This window comes from Lampetra fluviatilis, chromosome 56 (genome assembly GCF_964198595.1).
Source record: "Lampetra fluviatilis chromosome 56, kcLamFluv1.1, whole genome shotgun sequence".
Classification (NCBI taxonomy): domain Eukaryota; kingdom Metazoa; phylum Chordata; class Hyperoartia; order Petromyzontiformes; family Petromyzontidae; genus Lampetra; species Lampetra fluviatilis.
Window position 1 is genome coordinate 5,883,388 of NC_136330.1, and position 16,881 is coordinate 5,900,268.

Here is a 16,881-nt window from a genome sequence, read left to right on the forward strand (position 1 = left end):
TTCTTGTGTTTCAATTTCCTACTTAGAATTCTTGGGTTTCAACTTCCTACTTAGGATTCTTGAGTTTCAACTTCTCACTTGGGATTCTTGGGTTTCAATTTCCTACTTAGGATTCTTGGGTTTCAACTTCTCACTTAGGATTCTTGGGTTTCAACTTCCTACTTAGGATTCTTGAGTTTCAACTTCTCACTTAGGATTCTTGGGTTTCAACTTCCTACTTAGGATTCTTGGATTTCAACTTCTCACTTAGGATTCTTGGGTTTCAACTTCCTACTTAGGATTCTTGAGTTTCAACTTCCTACTTAGGATTCTTGAGTTTCAACTTCCTACTTAGGATTCTTGAGTTTCAACTTCTCACTTAGGATTCTTGGGTTTCAACTTCCTACTTAGGATTCTTGGGTTTCAACTTCCTACTTAGGATTCTTGAGTTTCAACTTCTCACTTAGGATTCTTGAGTTTCAACTTCCTACTTAGGATTCTTGGGTTTCAACTTCTCACTTAGGATTCTTGGGTTTCAACTTCCTACTTAGGATTCTTGGGTTTCAACTTCCTACTTAGGATTCTTGAGTTTCAACTTCCTACTTAGGATTCTTGAGTTTCAACTTCCTACTTAGGATTCTTGAGTTTCAACTTCTCACTTAGGATTCTTGGGTTTCAACTTCCTACTTAGGATTCTTGGGTTTCAACTTCCTACTTAGGATTCTTGAGTTTCAACTTCTCACTTAGGATTCTTGGGTTTCAACTTCCTACTTAGAATTCTTGGGTTTCAACTTCTCACTTAGGATTCTTGGGTTTCAACTTCCTACTTAGGATTCTTGAGTTTCAACTTCTCACTTAGGATTCTTGGGTTTCAACTTCCTACTTAGAATTCTTGGGTTTCAACTTCTCACTTAGGATTCTTGGGTTTCAACTTCCTACTTAGGATTCTTGAGTTTCAACTTCTCACTTAGGATTCTTGGGTTTCAACTTCCTACTTAGGATTCTTGAGTTTCAACTTCTCACTTAGGATTCTTGGGTTTCAACTTCCTACTTAGGATTCTTGGGTTTCAACTTCTCACTTAGGATTCTTGGGTTTCAACTTCCTACTTAGAATTCTTGAGTTTCAACTTCTCACTTAGGATTCTTGGGTTTCAACTTCCTACTTAGAATTCTTGAGTTTCAACTTCTCACTTCGAATTCTTGGGTTTCAACTTCCTACTTAGGATTCTTGAGTTTCAACTTCTCACTTGGGATTCTTGGGTTTCAATTTCCTACTTAGAATTCTTGGGTTTCAACTTCCTACTTAGGATTCTTGGGTTTCAACTTCTCACTTGGGATTCTTGGGTTTCAATTTCCTACTTAGAATTCTTGGGTTTCAACTTCCTACTTAGAATTCTTGAGTTTCAACTTCTCACTTCGAATTCTTGGGTTTCAACTTCCTACTTAGGATTCTTGGGTTTCAACTTCCTACTTAGGATTCTTGGGTTTCAACTTCTCACTTGGGATTCTTGGGTTTCAATTTCCTACTTAGAATTCTTGGGTTTCAACTTCCTACTTAGGATTCTTGAGTTTCAACTTCTCACTTAGGATTCTTGGGTTTCAATTTCCTACTTAGAATTCTTGGGTTTCAACTTCCTACTTAGGATTCTTGAGTTTCAACTTCTCACTTAGGATTCTTGGGTTTCAACTTCCTACTTAGGATTCTTGAGTTTCAACTTCTCACTTAGGATTCTTGGGTTTCAACTTCCTACTTAGGATTCTTGGGTTTCAACTTCTCACTTAGGATTCTTGGGTTTCAACTTCCTACTTAGGATTCTTGGGTTTCAACTTCCTACTTAGGATTCTTGGGTTTCAACTTCTCACTTGGGATTCTTGGGTTTCAATTTCCTACTTAGAATTCTTGGGTTTCAACTTCTCACTTGGGATTCTTGGGTTTCAATTTCCTACTTAGAATTCTTGGGTTTCAACTTCCTACTTAGGATTCTTGGGTTTCAACTTCTCACTTGGGATTCTTGGGTTTCAATTTCCTACTTAGAATTCTTGGGTTTCAACTTCCTACTTAGGATTCTTGAGTTTCAACTTCTCACTTGGGATTCTTGGGTTTCAATTTCCTACTTAGGATTCTTGGGTTTCAACTTCTCACTTAGGATTCTTGGGTTTCAACTTCCTACTTAGGATTCTTGAGTTTCAACTTCTCACTTAGGATTCTTGGGTTTCAACTTCCTACTTAGGATTCTTGGATTTCAACTTCTCACTTAGGATTCTTGGGTTTCAACTTCCTACTTAGAATTCTTGGGTTTCAACTTCTCACTTAGGATTCTTGGGTTTCAACTTCCTACTTAGGATTCTTGAGTTTCAACTTCTCACTTAGGATTCTTGGGTTTCAACTTCCTACTTAGGATTCTTGAGTTTCAACTTCTCACTTAGGATTCTTGGGTTTCAACTTCCTACTTAGGATTCTTGGGTTTCAACTTCTCACTTAGGATTCTTGGGTTTCAACTTCCTACTTAGAATTCTTGAGTTTCAACTTCTCACTTAGGATTCTTGGGTTTCAACTTCCTACTTAGAATTCTTGAGTTTCAACTTCTCACTTCGAATTCTTGGGTTTCAACTTCCTACTTAGGATTCTTGAGTTTCAACTTCTCACTTGGGATTCTTGGGTTTCAATTTCCTACTTAGAATTCTTGGGTTTCAACTTCCTACTTAGGATTCTTGGGTTTCAACTTCTCACTTGGGATTCTTGGGTTTCAATTTCCTACTTAGAATTCTTGGGTTTCAACTTCCTACTTAGAATTCTTGAGTTTCAACTTCTCACTTCGAATTCTTGGGTTTCAACTTCCTACTTAGGATTCTTGGGTTTCAACTTCCTACTTAGGATTCTTGGGTTTCAACTTCTCACTTGGGATTCTTGGGTTTCAATTTCCTACTTAGAATTCTTGGGTTTCAACTTCCTACTTAGGATTCTTGAGTTTCAACTTCTCACTTAGGATTCTTGGGTTTCAATTTCCTACTTAGAATTCTTGGGTTTCAACTTCCTACTTAGGATTCTTGAGTTTCAACTTCTCACTTAGGATTCTTGGGTTTCAACTTCCTACTTAGGATTCTTGAGTTTCAACTTCTCACTTAGGATTCTTGGGTTTCAACTTCCTACTTAGGATTCTTGGGTTTCAACTTCTCACTTAGGATTCTTGGGTTTCAACTTCCTACTTAGGATTCTTGGGTTTCAACTTCCTACTTAGGATTCTTGAGTTTCAACTTCTCACTTAGGATTCTTGGGTTTCAACTTCCTACTTAGGATTCTTGGGTTTCAACTTCCTACTTAGGATTCTTGAGTTTCAACTTCTCACTTAGGATTCTTGGGTTTCAACTTCTCACTTAGGATTCTTGGGTTTCAATTTCCTACTTAGAATTCTTGGGTTTCAACTTCCTACTTAGGATTCTTGAGTTTCAACTTCTCACTTGGGATTCTTGGGTTTCAATTTCCTACTTAGGATTCTTGGGTTTCAACTTCTCACTTAGGATTCTTGGGTTTCAACTTCCTACTTAGGATTCTTGAGTTTCAACTTCTCACTTAGGATTCTTGGGTTTCAACTTCCTACTTAGGATTCTTGGGTTTCAACTTCTCACTTAGGATTCTTGGGTTTCAACTTCCTACTTAGAATTCTTGAGTTTCAACTTCTCACTTAGGATTCTTGGGTTTCAACTTCCTACTTAGAATTCTTGAGTTTCAACTTCTCACTTCGAATTCTTGGGTTTCAACTTCCTACTTAGGATTCTTGAGTTTCAACTTCTCACTTGGGATTCTTGGGTTTCAATTTCCTACTTAGAATTCTTGGGTTTCAACTTCCTACTTAGGATTCTTGGGTTTCAACTTCTCACTTGGGATTCTTGGGTTTCAATTTCCTACTTAGAATTCTTGGGTTTCAACTTCCTACTTAGGATTCTTGAGTTTCAACTTCTCACTTAGGATTCTTGGGTTTCAACTTCCTACTTAGAATTCTTGAGTTTCAACTTCTCACTTCGAATTCTTGGGTTTCAATTTCCTACTTAGAATTCTTGGGTTTCAACTTCCTACTTAGGATTCTTGAGTTTCAACTTCTCACTTAGGATTCTTGGGTTTCAACTTCCTACTTAGGATTCTTGAGTTTCAACTTCTCACTTAGGATTCTTGGGTTTCAACTTCCTACTTAGGATTCTTGGGTTTCAACTTCTCACTTAGGATTCTTGGGTTTCAACTTCCTACTTAGAATTCTTGAGTTTCAACTTCTCACTTAGGATTCTTGGGTTTCAACTTCCTACTTAGAATTCTTGAGTTTCAACTTCTCACTTCGAATTCTTGGGTTTCAACTTCCTACTTAGGATTCTTGAGTTTCAACTTCTCACTTGGGATTCTTGGGTTTCAATTTCCTACTTAGAATTCTTGGGTTTCAACTTCCTACTTAGGATTCTTGAGTTTCAACTTCTCACTTAGGATTCTTGGGTTTCAACTTCCTACTTAGAATTCTTGAGTTTCAACTTCTCACTTCGAATTCTTGGGTTTCAACTTCCTACTTAGGATTCTTGGGTTTCAACTTCCTACTTAGGATTCTTGGGTTTCAACTTCTCACTTGGGATTCTTGGGTTTCAATTTCCTACTTAGAATTCTTGGGTTTCAACTTCCTACTTAGGATTCTTGAGTTTCAACTTCTCACTTAGGATTCTTGGGTTTCAACTTCCTACTTAGAATTCTTGAGTTTCAACTTCTCACTTCGAATTCTTGGGTTTCAATTTCCTACTTAGAATTCTTGGGTTTCAACTTCCTACTTAGGATTCTTGAGTTTCAACTTCTCACTTAGGATTCTTGGGTTTCAACTTCCTACTTAGGATTCTTGAGTTTCAACTTCTCACTTAGGATTCTTGGGTTTCAACTTCCTACTTAGGATTCTTGGGTTTCAACTTCTCACTTGGGATTCTTGGGTTTCAATTTCCTACTTAGGATTCTTGGGTTTCAACTTCCTACTTAGGATTCTTGGGTTTCAACTTCTCACTTAGGATTCTTGGGTTTCAACTTCCTACTTAGAATTCTTGAGTTTCAACTTCTCACTTAGGATTCTTGGGTTTCAACTTCCTACTTAGAATTCTTGAGTTTCAACTTCTCACTTAGGATTCTTGGGTTTCAACTTCCTACTTAGGATTCTTGAGTTTCAACTTCTCACTTAGGATTCTTGGGTTTCAACTTCCTACTTAGGATTCTTGAGTTTCAACTTCTCACTTAGGATTCTTGGGTTTCAACTTCCTACTTAGGATTCTTGAGTTTCAACTTCTCACTTAGGATTCTTGGGTTTCAACTTCCTACTTAGGATTCTTGAGTTTCAACTTCTCACTTAGGATTCTTGGGTTTCAACTTCCTACTTAGGATTCTTGAGTTTCAACTTCTCACTTAGGATTCTTGGGTTTCAACTTCCTACTTAGAATTCTTGAGTTTCAACTTCTCACTTAGGATTCTTGGGTTTCAACTTCCTACTTAGAATTCTTGAGTTTCAACTTCTCACTTCGAATTCTTGGGTTTCAACTTCCTACTTAGGATTCTTGAGTTTCAACTTCTCACTTGGGATTCTTGGGTTTCAATTTCCTACTTAGGATTCTTGAGTTTCAACTTCTCACTTAGGATTCTTGGGTTTCAACTTCCTACTTAGGATTCTTGAGATTCAACTTTTTATTTAGGATTCTTGGGTTTCAACTTCCTATTTAGAATTCTTGGGTTTCAACTTCCTACTTCGAATTCTTGGGTTTCAACTTCCTACTTAGGATTCTTGAGTTTCAACTTCTCACTTAGGATTCTTGGGTTTCAACTTCCTACTTAGGATTCTTGAGATTCAACTTTTTATTTAGGATTCTTGGGTTTCAACTTCCTATTTAGAATTCTTGGGTTTCAACTTCCTACTTCGAATTCTTGGGTTTCAACTTCCTACTTAGGATTCTTGAGTTTCAACTTCTCACTTAGGATTCTTGGGTTTCAACTTCCTACTTAGGATTCTTGAGATTCAACTTTTTATTTAGGATTCTTGGGTTTCAACTTCCTATTTAGAATTCTTGGGTTTCAACTTCCTACTTCGGATTCTTGGGTTTCAACTTCCTACTTAGGATTCTTGGGTTTCAACTTCTCACTTGGGATTCTTGGGTTTCAACTTCTCACTTAGGATTCTTGGGTTTCAACTTCCTACTTAGGATTCTTGGGTTTCAACTTCTCACTTAGGATTCTTGGGTTTCAACTTCCTACTTAGGATTCTTGGGTTTCAACTTCTCACTTGGGATTCTTGGGATTCAACTTCCTACTTAGAATTCTTGAGTTTCAACTTCTCACTTAGGATTCTTGGGTTTCAACTTCCTACTTAGAATTCTTGAGTTTCAACTTCTCACTTAGGATTCTTGGGTTTCAACTTCCTACTTAGAATTCTTGAGTTTCAACTTCTCACTTAGGATTCTTGGGATTCAACTTCCTACTTAGAATTCTTGGGTTTCAACTTCTCACTTAGGATTCTTGGGTTTCAACTTCCTACTTAGAATTCTTGAGTTTCAACTTCTCACTTAGGATTCTTGGGTTTCAACTTCTCACTTGGGATTCTTCGGTTTCAACTTCTCACTTAGGATTCTTGGGTTTCAACTTCCTACTTAGGATTCTTGGGATTCAACTTCTCACTTAGGATTCTTGGGTTTCAACTTCCTACTTAGGATTCTTGGGATTCAACTTCTCACTTAGGATTCTTGGGTTTCAACTTCCTACTTAGGATTCTTGAGATTCAACTTTTTATTTAGGATTCTTGGGTTTCAACTTCCTATTTAGAATTCTTGGGTTTCAACTTCCTACTGAAGTTTCTTGGGTTTCAACGTTCTTCTGAGGTTCTTGGGTTTCAACCTCCTACTGAAGTTTCTTGGGTTTCAACGTTCTTCTGAGGTTCTTGGGTTTCAACCTCCTACTGAAGTTTCTTGGGTTTCAACGTTCTTCTGAGGTTCTTGGGTTTCAACTTCTCACTTAGGATTCTTGGGTTTCAAATTCCTACTGAGGTTTCTTGGGTTTCAACTTCCTACTGAGGATTCTTGGGTTTCAACTTCCTACTTAGGATTCTTGGGTTTCAACTTCCTACTTAGGATTCTTGGGTTTCAACTTCCTACTTAGGATTCTTGGGTTTCAACTTCTCACTTAGGATTCTTGGGTTTCAACTTCCTACTGAGGTTTCTTGGGTTTCAACTTCCTACTTAGGATTCTTGGGTTTCAACTTCCTACTTAGGATTCTTGGGTTTCAACTTCCTACTGAGGATTCTTGGGTTTCAACTTCCTACTTAGGATTCTTGGGTTTCAACTTCTCACTTAGGTTTCTTGGGTTTCAACTTGCTACTGAGGATTCTTGGGTTTCAACTTCTCACTTAGGTTTCTTTGGTTTCAACTTGCTACTTAGGATTCTTGGGTTTCAACTTCTTGCTGTGGTTGTCCCACCTGATGACGATTGCCTGCGTTGCGATCGAAACGTCGTGATCGATTATTTATCTACCCACGTGACTTTACCGAAAGAACCAAGGAGTGGACTCTACTGGACAGTTTTAAATGTTCCCATTCGTGCATCCCCGCATCTCCAGCCACGCGTTTGTGCAGTGGATGGGGTTTAGGATGAACCCGTGACCTTGTTGGGAGACCAAACTCCAGGGTAGTTTACCCAACTTAATTTAAAAATGAAATATCTCGAGTCAAATATGAAACCTCCTGGCTACCATCAAAGGTTTGTACACGAAGCCATACAAATATACAAACACAGACATAATTTCAACCGTGATGATGGTTACAAACTGAGTAATCATTGGAAAGATGTGATTAACCATGCAAAAAAGATTTCACTACACTTATTTGGCCAATCTTATTTGACAGACAACTATTACAGGTTATTGATAGACAGCCAGGCTTGTTTTACCATGTTTAGTTGTTTCTTTTTTCACACTATTGTTATGTAGGCCAAGCTTAGCTTAGTCACAAACCGTACCTCTCCATAACAAAGGCTCACCCTCTTAAGCCTCACCTTACCATATTAATAAAAAAGTGTGCCGTACTTGGCCTTTCCCCTCTCCAACCATTATATAAACGGAGTGGTAGCTCCTGCAATCTCTCATTTACTTGATACAGCTGTCGTGGCTGTGACGGTTCCACCTGAAGACAGCTTGTGTTGCCTCCGAAACGTCGTGATTTTTATTTTATTTTTATTAATTTTAATGTTTTACCTACGTGACTTTACCGAAAAAACCTAAGAATAGTCAAATATGAATTCACGCCCAAAACAAAAATGAATCATAGACGTTGCAATTACATCTTGACTTAAAGCTGGAAGACATTCTATGGGTCTTTCGGTAAAGCCACGTAGATAAAAAATTTGTAAAAAAAAAATATCAATCGTCGATTGCTTGTGTTGTGCTCGAAACGTCGTGATATTTTTATGATTATTAAATCCTTTCTATTAAGTTCACTTGCTTGCTTGCTTGCACACTTACGACCGTGCAAATCTTTCGGTCGTTTTTTAACCCACTTCCCGTGATCCAATCGAGCTGACATTTTGCACACAGACTCGTTGTGCGTGACAATTTATTTTCGTGAAAAAAAATTCCTACATTTTACACTTTTTTGGAAAAAATAAATTATATTTAATTACCAATTGCTTAATGGTGGCAGGCAATCATCTGACCCATAGGTGGCAGCCATCTCAAGCCAGAGGACGAGAGGACTCTAGCCGCCCCGCATATAAAGGATTTATAGTGAAAAACTTTGTTTTTACGGGTTAATTTTTTTCTGTCTACGTGGCTTTACCGGTGGCTTTACCGGTGGGATGGGGATCACACTCAGAGAACCGCTGGGCTGGAGAATGATTGGTGTCGATTTGGTGTTTGAACATAAACACATTGTCCTGCGGAGGGAGCTGGTAGGAACACGTTGGGTTGCTCGGTCAATGGCCAGGGTCAACGGCGGCGTGGTGGATTCCGCAAATATGGCCGACTGTGAGGGCGGGCACAAGCCGGCGTGAGTAGGTGAAACGTTGAGTTTTATAAGGGCACCACGGGGTGACCAGCCCCTCCCCACCCAGCCCCACCCCTCCCACCCCCCACCGAGCCCCACCCCTCCCACCCACCCAGCCCCACCCCTCCCACCCCCCACCCAGCCCCACCCTCCCCACCCAGCCCTACCCTCCCCACCCATTCCCTCCCCACCTTGCCCCTCCCTCCCCACCCAGCCCTACCCTCCCCACCCAGCCCCTCCCCACCCATTCCCTCCCCACCTTGCCCCTCCCTCCCCACCCAGCCCCTCCCTCCCCACCCAGCCCCTCCCTGCACGACGGACACAATAATCCCCTGTGGGCTGGTGTAACCAGGAGGTTCCTACATCGGTGGAGTTTGCGTACAGCCTCTGCAGTCAAATGAACGCACACGCAAACAAAAGATTCAACGGAAATGTATTATTAAATAGAAATGAATGAAAAACACTTTTCGTTCATAAAACCCCCATTATTAATCATCAACGTACATTGAAGGACCCACACTATTGCAACTTATCCCCCTTTAAAATAACATTTCTTTAAATTCTAAACCTAAGACGCGATCATTGCTAAGGCTTCAGTTGCATAAAAACACTTCGGTTATTGTGTTAACTTATCCTTTGATTTAAATAACAAAATAAGGGGAAATCTTCACGTCATTCAATAGCACGGGGGGGGGGGGGGGGACAAGGGGGGGGGGGGTCACGCGTCAATAACGGAATTAACGCAAAATCAGAGATCACATTGTGAACAAAAGTGGGATTTGGCAAGGCACGCCCTCCACTCGAAGCTGATGATTTGCGTTCGCGGTTAAACTCTAGCGGCCGCCCTGGTTAATACTGCGGGGACATTTACCAAACAACACCCGCCGTCGACGAAGCGATAGGCTGCTTGCCGACGACACGGTCCAGATCTTCGCAATGAAACAAGACATCGCGTGCAAAGTCCAGCAAAAGCTCCGCTACCCGGCACTTCACCACCCCGGAACGCTCCATTGACCGGCATCAATCGCAGTCGGCAATACGAATATTCCTTCACGCACGGTCTGTTCTCCTACAGCGATTGAATCAGAGGTCGCAACCGGGTACCCGATACCCGTACCCTACCCGATACCCGGCTACCCGTACCCAGCCGGGTACGGGTACGGGTACCCGTTTGCGACCCTGGTGCGGCCGGGTACGGGTAGGCCGTGAGTCACTGGTGAGTAACCGTTTGTCACTCATTTCGGGTAGGGTACGGGTACGGGTAGGGAACGGGTACGGGTACCCATTTGCGACCCTGGTGCGGCCGGGTACGAGTAAGGGTAAGGAATCAAAACCTGTTTGCGACCTCTGACGGTCCGTTCTCCTACAGCGATTGAATGCACTAGGGAACGCACTTTTTCGTTGTTGTCATCACGCGGATACGAACTGGATCCGTAACGCGATCGAGTGAACTTCACTACGTCGCGCGCGCGAGTCAGATCAAGCGGATGTCCGGCTGCCTTGGCATAGCGCCGCGCAAGGCGGGATACTGCTGGATGCTTGTCGATGTTCGGCCTGCGTAGGGACCTCACGCGTGATCACGGACCGTGCTTTGCCCGCTCTCTTACGTGTTATTGATTACGACGCGATTTTTCCTAAAATGCGGTGGGTGTTATTCGAGAAACGCAACCACCACCGCCGCGTTGTAGGAGAACGGGGCTGTTTTTACGGAAATATTCCCACAGCCATCCGGCAATTTGCCGTGCGCTTATCGTAGTTTACGGGAGCTTCGGGACGATGCCAGCGCTGTAATGCCGTACACAGTAGTACTACTGAATCCTGGACTCGAAACGGACCCACGGCTTCTCTACAGCCAACTTAGAATGATCTGCAACTGACTGGTAAGTACCTCTGTAAAAAAAAAGAGTTGACTACTTGGATGTTGAACAACGGTGCTAACCATCACGGTTAAAATGCAGGAACAAGTTCCTTCCTTGTAAGGTTGTCACGCGCGCGTGAAACTTTGGAAAATCACTCGGGTATAACGCTCAGATAACCGGCACATTTGATTCATCGTCAGCCTCCTCCACTCCCCGCGCATGCCGGGTAAACAAGAGATGTTGCTGTTCTCAATTGGGGGTAAGCACCACATGGCAGAGGTCACAAACGGGTTTTGATTCCTTACCCCTACCCGGCCACACCAGGGTCGCAAATGGGTATCCGTACCCGGCCGGGTACGGATACCCGTTCCCTACCCGTACCCTACCCGAAATGAGTGACAAACGGTGACTCGCCAGTGACTCACGGCCTACCCGTACCCGTACCCGGCCGCACCAGGGTCGCAAACGGCTACCCGTACCCGGGGTACGGGTAGCCGGGTATCGGGTAGGGTACGGGTATCGGGTACCCGGTTGTTACCTCTGCCACATGGCTCCCCTACCTACTGCCAGAACTAAACCCATGTGTAACGCACAGTGCACCTTAGTTATGGCCCGCTCCTACTGCGCATCTGTGGGAAAACAAAGAGTTTCCTAGCTAATCGGATTCCCCCAGTATCAATAAAGATTCTGATATTGGGGCGAATACCAAACATACCACATTATTGTCGTTTCAACAAAGGAAATTTCACTTGGGCATCTTCGACAAACAGGTCGTAACACCGTTACTTACATCGATACAAAAGTACACAGAACTCATCGTCCGTAGTATAGAATTCTCAGGTTATCGCTACAGTACTATTTATTAAAAGGTAGTAGCATAATCTTCCTGAATGACGCCCCCGTAGCTCTAAAGCAAGACTTGGCGCTGCCCAAACGCTGCTGAAACGGAACTAATTATTACGGTAAAGTCACCAAGAAGGGAAATAATAAAATAATACAAAATAATAAAATACAATTCTCACGACGTTTCGGCCACAACGCAAGCAGCCGTCCTCAGGTGAAGAGGTCTGTCGGAAAGACAGCGTCCGAATGAACACCACCAAGCTTGGCAGCGTATATTTAAGCTGGGTTAGAGGAGGAAGGGCGCCTTGACAAAGGAATTTGCATATCATTATTATTTATTATTTTATTATTTCCCTTCTACGTGACTTTACCGAAAGAACCAAGAAGAAGAATCCCTGCTGCAGTCACGAAAGCTTTAAATCGAAATTTTATTTTTATTATGTTTTATTTTTATTATTTTATTATTTCCCTTCTACGTGACTTTACCGAAAGAACCAATAAGATGAATCCCTGCTGCAGTCACGAAAGCTTTAAATCGATATTTTATTATGTTTTATTTCTATTATTTTATTATTTCCCTTCTACGTGACTTTACCGAAAGAACCAAGAAGATGAATCCCTGCAGTCACGAAAGCTTTAAATCGAAATTTTATTTTTATTATGTTTTATTTTTATTATTTTATTATTTCCCTTCTACGTGACTTTACTGAAAGAACCAAGAAGAAGAATCCCTGCTGCAGTCACGAAAGCTCTAAATCGAAATTGAATTACGCCGATTTCGCTTTTTTTTTCAAGACTCCTCTCACGTCGAGCGAGCGAGCGCAATGCATTGCTCCGTCAGAACACGGCCGTGGAAGATTCGTGTCGCAGACCTACTTCTGAGGTCACTTCAATAGCTTCTCACTGGTGGTGCAACATCACATGTGCCCGGCAAACAGTGTTCAGTGCATGTCGAAATGAAAAACGGTGTCCCTCCATGGCTGGGATTGTCCAATTTAACCGACGAAACGTATTTAAAAAGAAAACTTATTTTTCCTCGAGACCACCAAAGTTGACAGCCCGTTTCTAACGACACGCGGTCGAGACCCGGACCGCGATGCAGGCCGCCCCCCCCCCCCCCCGCCGGTGTGCCTCGACACGGCCATTATGACAGCACGATTGAGATACGCCCCGGGCTCGAATCGGGATCTTGGAACCTGGGAAGCGAGTTCGAAATCCCGGACACGGAAAACGTGGGTGGGCGAGCGAGCGAACTGATCCAGAACGCGCACCCCCCCCCTTAGTCGATGGCAAGCCCAGCGCGATGCGGCGAGGTCCAGCGACGAATCATCACGACCGATCGCCACGAACAATCGCCACGACCGATCGCCACGACCGATCGCCACGACCGATCGCCACGACCGATCGCCACGACCGATCGCCACGACCGATCGCCACGACCGATCGCCACGACCGATCACCACGACCGAAACAATGTGGAGGAGGCCTTCATCCAACAGTGGATTAAGCAAAGGGCCGCAAAGTTGCCGCTGTTACAATTTGTTACGAATGACATTTTTAAGGCAGCCCGAATGGATTTCACGAATCGTGAATCCACAAGTCGGCGGACGGGCAGGTGTCCGTTCAAAACTTTGGTGGGGTGGAAAAATAAAACAAAAACACTTAAATCGGCGAAGCTTTCCAACGCGCGTATACGGCGTTTGCGCCACGCGTGCCTGGCTGGCTGCGTGACTGGCTGGCTGCCTGGCTGCCTGGCTGCCTGGCTGGCTGCCTGTCTGGCTGTCTGGCTGCCTGGCTGGCTGGCTGCCTGGCTGGCTGGCTGCCTGGCTGGCTGGCTGCCTGGCTGGCTGCCTGGCTGACTGCCTGGCTGCCTGGCTGGCTGCCTGGCTGGCTGCCTGGCTGGCTGCCTGACTGACTGCCTGGCTGCCTGGCTGGCCGTCTGGCTGCCTGGCTGGCTGCCTGGCTGACTGCCTGGCTGCCTGGCTGGCTGCCTGGCTGGCTGCCTGACTGACTGCCTGGCTGCCTGGCTGGCTGCCTGGCTGCCTGGCTGCCTGTCTGGCTGATCAGAACGATGCGTACAGCGGCTCTCCCGTCGGCGGCGCCGTGTCCGACGTTTCGGCCCGGGGAGCTTCCACGGGCGAGGGGATTTCGCGGCGCGCGCCGCGTCGGTACGTCGCCAACGCCCGGCGGACCGAAGGCAAATCGGGCATCGGGGGGGGCGGGGGGCGGGGGGTCTAGGGAGAAAAAAAATCAAATCCACCCACCACCCAAGGGCACACTCGGTGTCTGTGACACGGCCGTTGCGAATCCGTGACTTAAAAAACCACCGCGGTGATTGTTAAAAAAAATACTTTATGCCGACAAAACATTTTAAGAAGGCGGATCCCAAGAGTTTGCGTTTTTTTTTCTCTCCCCGAGCAAGTAGGAAAAAATTGTGATTGTTTAAAAAAAAAAAAACTGAGTACAAATTGTGAGTTTTGGTTTCAGCTCAGGGCCCCACCGAGCCAAACTCGCGTAGAAAATACACGAGCAGCGCATCGTGAAAAAACAACAAGCAGCGCGTGTCAACAACAACAACAACAAAACGGAGCATCGCCCCCCCCCCACCCACTGAGCCAGCGGGGGGGGGGGGGGCGAGCCTCGGCTGTACAAACGCAGCGGCGTGCGCGAGCATTCGCGAAAGGTCGAGGGGTCAACGCCAGAGGTCGCAACCGGGTACCCGTTTGCGACCCTGGTGCGGCCGGGTACGGGTACGGGTAAGGAATCAAAACCCGTTTGCGACCTCACTCCCAACGGACACGCCCAACGGACACGCTCCCAACGGACACACCCAACTGACACACGCCCAACGGACGCTCTCCCAACGGACACACGCCCAACGGACACACGCCCAACGGACGCTCCCAACGGACACGCCCAACGGACACACGCCCAACGGACATGCCCAACTGACACACGCCCAACTGACACACACCCAACGGACACACACCCAACGGACACACACCCAACGGACACACACCCAACGGACACTCCCAACGGACACACGCCCAACGGACACACGCCCAACGGACGCACTCAAAAGGACCCACTCCTAACTGACACACACCCAACGGACACTCCCAACGGACACACGCCCAACGGACACACGCCCAACGGACACACTCCCAACTGACACACACCCAACGGACACTCCCAACGGACACGCCCAACGGACACTCCCAACTGACACACGCCCAATGGACACTCCCAACTGACACACACCCAACGGACACTCCCAACAGACACGCCCAACTGACACACTCCCAACTGACACACACCCAACGGACACTCCCAACGGACACGCCCAACGGACACTCCCAACTGACACACGCCCAACGGACACACGCCCAACTGACACACGCCCAATGGACGCACTCCCAACGGACGCGCGAGCGAGCGAGCGTCCTCACGAGGGCGTGGGTGGCGACGCCGGCTTTGATTTTTGACGGCACAGCGGTAGAAAAAAAAAGACGATGCGAAAACCGACGCGATAATCACGGTATCCGACAGCTCGCGAGACGTACAATCACGGGAGCGTCGCCATTGGCTTGCGGGCACGGGAGGAACGCGAGAGGCTGGCGGCGGTTTTGGGGGCAGGGGGTGCGGGAGGCTTTCATCCAGCAGTGGACTGACCACGGTTGACGCTGCCCTGGTAGGGATGTTATGCTGAACCGGGCGTCGGAAAACAAAATAACAAAAGCAGTATTTTTTTTCCGACACGGCCATTATGAACTCCCCCCCCCCCCCCGCCTCCCGCCACTCCCTCCTCCTCACCCCCCTTTCGCCGATGGAAACAAGACAAACTCGACATATATAGAAAATTGGTAGAAAAGTTTGTAAGGCTAGAGTGTTTGCGACGGACAGAGGCGCTCCCACGGGTACACGCCGAATAGTGGGGGGGGGAGGTGGGAGACTGCCCCGGGCCCTGCGCTTTGGGGGGCCTTAACAGCTGTTCAGCAGCTCACAGCAGCGGTTACTGTGCAGCTCACAGCAGCAGACACGCTCACCACACCGCAGGTCACAGCCACGAACAAAAGTTCCGGTTCAGATACAAAACTTCTGGTTGAGTTTTAAGGCGTCGGTTGGGGTGTTGGGGTAGCCCACACCACGCGGTCGGCTTTGCCCAGGGCACCCCCCCACCGCCACGGCCCTCGGCCCCCCTATGGACAGCCCTGGCGACGACGAACTCAACGTGGGAAAACTGTTGGCAGTAATTGAAGCGATTCCAGGCATTAAGGCAACTGATCGGCGAAAAACTGGTGACAAGAAGAACCACGTTTGCTGTTTGTCTGCTACAGCAGCGGTGAAGCAGAGGTCGCAAACGGGTTTTGATTCCTTACCCGTACCCGTACCTGGCCGCACCAGGGTCACAAACGGGTACCCGTACCCTACCCGTACCCTACCCGGCCGGGTACGGGTAGGGTACGGGTATCGGGTACCTGATTGCGACCTCTGGGATGAAGCCATGTTGCAGGCGCGGGTGGGTTGATTCTAGGAACTTGAATTGTGAGAAGAGACAAGACGTTGGGAAATGAGTGACAAACGGTTACTCACCAGTGACTCACGGTCTACCCGTACCCGTACCCGGCCGCACCAGGGTCGCAAACGGGTACCCGTACCCTACCCGTACCCTACCCATACCCGGCCGGGTACGGGTAGGGTACGGGTATCGGGTACCTGATTGCGACCTCTGGGATGAAGCCATGTTGCAGGCGCGGGTGGGTTGATTCTAGGAACTTGAATTGTGAGAAGAGACAAGACGTTGGAAAATGAGTGACAAACGGTTACTCACCACTATGAGATCTCTTTTACCAGTGGCAAAATATAATGGTAGGTTTTTACCCTTTTAACTGGTACAAAACTGACACCTTTATTCAAGGCATCATGTTTGCAATGACCACAACACAAGTAGTCAATAAAGCAAACAAAAAGAAGCAACTCTGATAAGGATAATAATATGCACTGTCCTTGAAGTTGATTGGCCCACACCCGAGACGGCTTTCTTTAGAGCCTAGTCCCCATTGGTGTAGGGCCAGATGACACCAGAAGGCGTACAACTCAAAAAACAGTGCAATATCAGAGTATTGAGAGTTCGGGGTAAACATTTACACTATGAGATCTCTTTTA